Consider the following 6,224-nt stretch of genomic DNA (forward strand, 5'->3'; position numbering starts at 1 on the left):
TAGCAGGCTGTATCTAACTGTAGTAGGCTGTAGGCTGTATCTAACTATAGTAGGCTGTAGGCTGTATCTAACTATAGTAGGCTGTAGGCTGTATCTAACTGTAGTAGGCTGTATCTAACTGTAGTAGGCTGTAGGCTGTATCTAACTGTAGTAGGCTGTATCTCACTGTAGTAGAATGTATCTAACTGTAGTGGGCTGTAGGCTGTATCTAACTGTAGTAGGCTGTATCTCACTGTAGTAGAATGTATCTAACTATAGTAGGCTGTAGGCTGTATCTAACTGTAGTAGGCTGTATCTAACTGTAGTAGGCTGTAGGCTGTATCTAACTGTAGTAGGCTGTAGGCTGTATCTCACTGTAGTAGCCTGTAGGATGTATCTAACTGTAGCAGGCTGTATCTAACTGTAGTAGGCTGTATCTAACTGTAGTAGGCTGTAGGCTGTATCTAACTGTAGTAGGCTGTAGGATGTATCTAACTGTAGCAGGCTGTATCTAACTGTAGTAGGCTGTAGGCTGTATCTAACTGTAGTAGGCTGTAGGATGTATCTAACTGTAGCAGGCTGTATCTAACTGTAGTAGGCTGTAGGCTGTATCTAACTGTAGTAGGTTGTAGGCTGTTTCTCACTGTAGTAGGCTGTAGGCTGTATCTAACTGTAGGAGGCTGTAGGCTGTATCTAACTGTAGTAGGCTGTAGGCTGTATCTAACTGTAGTAGGCTGTAGGCTGTATCTAACTATAGTAGGCTGTAGGCTGTATCTAACTGTAGTAGGTTGTAGGCTGTTTCTCACTGTAGTAGGCTGTAGGCTGTATCTAACTGTAGGAGGCTGTAGGCTGTATCTAACTGTAGTAGGCTGTAGGCTGTATCTAACTGTAGTAGGCTGTAGGCTGTATCTAACTGTAGTAGGCTGTAGGCTGTATCTCACTGTATTAGGCTGTATCTAACTGTAGCAGGCTGTAGGCTGTATCTCACTGTATTAGGCTGTATCTAACTGTAGCAGGCTGTATCTAACTGTAGTAGGCTGTAGGCTGTATCTAACTGTAGCAGGCTGTATCTAACTGTAGCAGGCTGTATCTAACTGTAGTAGGCTGTAGGCTGTATCTAACTATAGTAGGCTGTAGGCTGTATCTAACTGTAGTAGGCTGTATCTAACTGTAGCAGGCTGTATCTAACTGTAGTAGGCTGTAGGCTGTATCTAACTATAGTAGGCTGTAGGCTGTATCTCACTGTAGTAGGCTGTAGGCTGTATCTCACTGTAGCAGGCTGTATCTAACTGTAGTAGGCTGTAGGCTGTATCTAACTGTAGTAGGCTGTATCTAACTGTAGCAGGCTGTATCTAACTGTAGTAGGCTGTAGGCTGTATCTCACTGTATTAGGCTGTATCTAACTGTAGCAGGCTGTATCTAACTGTAGTAGGCTGTAGGCTGTATCTAACTATAGTAGGCTGTAGGCTGTATCTAACTGTAGTAGACTGTAGGCTGTATCTCACTGTATTAGGCTGTATCTAACTGTAGCAGGCTGTATCTAACTGTAGTAGGCTGTAGGCTGTATCTAACTATAGTAGGCTGTAGGCTGTATCTAACTATAGTAGGCTGTAGGCTGTATCTCACTGTAGCAGGCTGTATCTAACTGTAGTAGACTGTAGGCTGTATCTAACTATAGTAGGCTGTAGGCTGTATCTCACTGTATTAGGCTGTATCTAACTGTAGCAGGCTGTATCTAACTGTAGTAGGCTGTAGGCTGTATCTAACTATAGTAGGCTGTAGGCTGTATCTAACTGTAGTAGGCTGTATCTAACTATAGTAGGCTGTAGGCTGTATCTAACTGTAGTAGGCTGTAGGATGTATCTAACTGTAGCAGGCTGTATCTCACTGTAGTAGGCTGTAGGCTGTATCTAACTGTAGTAGGCTGTAGGCTGTATCTAACTGTAGCAGGCTGTAGGCTGTATCTAACTGTAGTAGGCTGTAGGATGTATCTAACTGTAGCAGGCTGTATCTCACTGTAGTAGGCTGTAGGCTGTATCTAACTATAGTAGGCTGTAGGCTGTATCTCACTGTAGTAGGCTGCAGGATGTATCTAACTGTAGCAGGCTGTATCTAACTGTAGTAGGCTGTATCTAACTGTAGTAGGCTGTAGGCTGTATCTAACTGTAGTAGGCTGTAGGCTGTATCTAACTATAGTAGGCTGTAGGCTGTATCTAACTGTAGTAGGTTGTAGGTTGTTTCTCACTGTAGTAGGCTGTAGGCTGTATCTAACTGTAGTAGGCTGTAGGCTCTATCTAACTGTAGTAGGTTGTAGGCTGTATCTAACTGTAGTAGGCTGTATCTAACTGTAGTAGGCTGTATCTAACTATAGTAGGCTGTAGGCTGTATCTAACTGTAGTAGGCTGTAGGCTGTATCTAACTGTAGTAGGCTGTATCTCACTGTAGTAGGCTGTATCTAACTGTAGCAGGCTGTCTCTAACTGTAGTAGACTGTAGGCTGTATCTAACTATAGTAGGCTATAGGCTGTATCTAACTGTAGTAGGCTGCAGGCTGTATCTAACTGTAGTAGGCTGTAGGCTGTATCTAACTGTAGTAGGCTGTATCTAACTGTAGGAGGCTGTAGGCTGTATCTAACTGTAGCAGGCTGTATCTAACTGTAGTAGGCTGTGGGCTGTATCTAACTATAGTAGGCTGTAGGCTGTATCTAACTATAGTAGGCTGTAGGCTGTATCTAACTATAGTAGGCTGTAGGCTGTATCTAACTGTAGTAGGCTGTATCTAACTGTAGTAGGCTGTATCTCACTGTAGTAGAATGTATCTAACTGTAGTGGGCTGTAAGTTGTATCTCACTGTAGTAGACTGTAGGCTGTATCTCACTGTAGTAGACTGTAGGCTGTATCTCACTGTAGTAGACTGTAGGCTGTATCTCACTGTAGTAGACTGTAGGCTGTATCTAACTGTAGTAGGCTGTAGGCTGTATCTAACTGTAGTAGGCTGTATCTAACTATAGTAGGCTGTAGGCTGTATCTAACTATAGTAGGCTGTAGGCTGTATCTATCTGTAGTAGACTGTAGGCTGTATCTAACTGTAGTAGGCTGTAGGCTGTATCTAACTGTAGTAGGCTGTATCTAACTATAGTAGGCTGTAGGCTGTATCTAACTGTAGTAGGCTGTATCTAACTGTAGTAGGCTGTAGGCTGTATCTAACTGTAGTAGGCTGTATCTAACTATAGTAGGCTGTAGGCTGTATCTAACTGTAGTAGGCTGTATCTCACTGTAGTAGAATGTATCTAACTGTAGTGGGCTGTAGGCTGTATCTAACTGTAGTGGGCTGTAGGTTGTATCTCACTGTAGTAGACTGTAGGCTGTATCTAACTGTAGTGGGCTGTAGACTGTATCTAACTGTGGTGGGCTGTAGGCTGTATCTCACTGTAGTAGACTGTAGGCTGTATCTAACTGTAGTAGGCTGTATCTCACTTTAGTAGACTGTATCTCACTGCAGTAAAGTTGTGGAGAAGTAGAGATCAGAGTTGTGTTCTAAAAAAAATATCTGAAAATTTGAACATCCCACGGAGCACTATTAAATCCATTATACATTTGTCTTAATAATATGGCACCACAACAAATCTGCCAAGAGAGGACCACACCAAAACTCATGGACCAGGCAAGGAGGGCATTAATCAGAGAGGCAACAAAGAGACCAAAGATAACCCTGAAGGAACTGCAAAGCTCCATAGCGGAGATTTGAGTATCTGTCCATAGGACCACTTTAAGCCGTACACTGCACAGAGATGGGCTTTACGGAAGAGTGGCCAGAAAACAAAGCTATTGCTAAAAGAGAAAAATGAGCAAACGCATTTGGTGTTTGCCAAAATGTCATGTGGGAGACTCCCCAAACATATGGAAGAAGGTACTCTGGTCAGAGGAGACTAAAATTGAGCTTTTTGGCCATCAAGGAAACACTATGTTTAGTGCAAACCCAACTCCTCTCATCACCCCGAGGATACCATCCCCACAGTGAAGCATGGTGGTGGCAGCATCATGCTGTTTGGATGTTTTTCATTGGCAGGGAATGGGAAACTGGTCAGAATTGAAGGAATGATGGATGGCACTAAATACAGGGAAACTCTTGAGGGTGACCTGCTTCAGTCTTCCATAGATTTGAGACTGGGACAGAGGTTCACCTTCCAGCAGGACAATGAGACTAAGCATACTTCTAAAGCAAAACTCAAGTGGTTTAAGGGGAAACATTTAAATGTCTTGGAATGACCTGGTCAAAGCCCAGACCTCAATCCAATTGAGAATCTGTGGTATGACTTAAAGATTGCTGTACACCAGCGGAATCCATCCAACTTGAAGGAGCTGGAGCAGTTTTGCCTTGAAGAATGGGCAAAAATCCCAGTGGCTAGATATGCCAAGCTCATAGAGACATACCCCAAGAGACTTGCAGCTATAATTTCTGCAAAAGGTGACTCAACAAAGTATTGACTTTGGAGGGGGGGGATGAATAGTTATGCACGCTCAAGTTTTCAGTTTTTTTGTGTCTTATTTCTTGTTTGTTTCAGAATAAAAAATCATTTGCATCTTCAAAGTGGCACGTTGTGTAAATCAAATCCCCCAAAAATCTATTTTAATTCAAGGTTGTAAGGAAACAAAATAGGAAAAATGCCAAGGGGGTTGAAAACTTTCGCAAGCCACTGTAATTACGCATTTCACAGTAAGGTCTATACTAGTTGTATCCGGCGTGAAAATACAATTTGATTTCTCATCATCAGGTTTAATTACACCTGATATAAGATCATTCAAACACACCTCTCTCCCTCTCTCTCGTTCTCCTCTAACTCTCTCCCTCTTTTTCTGATTCTGTTCTCCACATCTCTCTCTCTGAAATAAACATTCTCTCTCTTCTCTCTCTCTCTCTCTCTCTCTCTCTCTCCATCTCTCTCTCTCTCTCTCTCTCTCTCTCTCCATCTCTCTCTCTCTCTCCATCTCTCTCTCTCTCTCTCTCTCTCTCTCTCTCTCTATGGAATAAACATAATTCTCTCTCCATCTTTCTCTCTCTCTCTCTCTCTCTATGAAATAAACATAATTCTCACTCTATCTCTCTATGAAATAAACATAATTCTCTCTCTCTCTCTATGAAATAAACATTCTCTCTCCATCTTTCGCACTCTCTCGCTCTATGACTGAAGGCCATTTTAACTGATAGCTAAAGTGCACTTTGAAAAGTATATTTTCATAAGGTGCAATGCACAGTATACTGTTGTGTATAGCCTTTATTTAACGTAACACGGGGTGTTACCTTAGCATATAACCGGCGAAACAATCGTTGCCTCAAGGGAGACAAAATAATAAAATAACTTTCCAGATCAGACATTCTATTGGTTAAAACAAGATCAGACATTCTATTGGTTAAAACAAGATCAGACATTCTGGCAAGGCAGAGATAGGAGTGGCAGGTAGACTATTGGTTAAAACAAGATCAGACATTCTATTGGTTAAAACAAGATCAGACATTCTGGCAAGGCAGAGATAGGAGGTAGACATTGGTTAGACTTCTATTGGTTAAAAAACAAGATCAGACATTCTGGTTAAAACAAGATCAGACATTCTGGGAGTGGCAGGTAGACTATTGGTTAAAACAAGATCAGACATTCTGGCAAGGCAGAGATAGGAGTGGCAGGTAGACTATTGGTTAAAACAAGATCAGACATTCTGGAAAGGCAGAGATAGGAGTGGCAGGTAGACTATTGGTTAAAACAAGATCAGACATTCTGGAAAGGCAGAGATAGGAGTGGCAGGTAGACTATTGGTTAAAACAAGATCAGACATTCTGGAAAGGCAGAGATAGGAGTGGCAGGTAGACTATTGGTTAAAACAGTTAGGCCAGTTACTGAACAAGTATTGGTTTAAATCCCAGAGATGACTAGTTGAAAATTCTGTCGATGTGCCCTTCAGCAAGGCATTTAACCTTCATTTATCCTATAAGTCGCTCTGGATAAGAGCGTCTGCTAAACGACGAAAATGTAAAGGGTAATGAATCTGTTACTTTAGGCTCTGCTTGTTACAGCAAACAGGGGAGTGGGCTTGTGAGTCTGAACCCATCTAAAGGCCTTGTCAGTCTGAACCCATCTAAAGGCCTTGTCAGTCTGAACCCATCTAAAGGCCTTGTCAGTCTGAACCCATCTAAAGGTCTTGTCAGTCTGAACCCATCATTGTCAGTCTGAACCCATCTAAAGGCCTTGT

This window comes from Oncorhynchus nerka, linkage group LG4 (genome assembly GCF_034236695.1).
Source record: "Oncorhynchus nerka isolate Pitt River linkage group LG4, Oner_Uvic_2.0, whole genome shotgun sequence".
NCBI classification, from domain to species: domain Eukaryota; kingdom Metazoa; phylum Chordata; class Actinopteri; order Salmoniformes; family Salmonidae; genus Oncorhynchus; species Oncorhynchus nerka.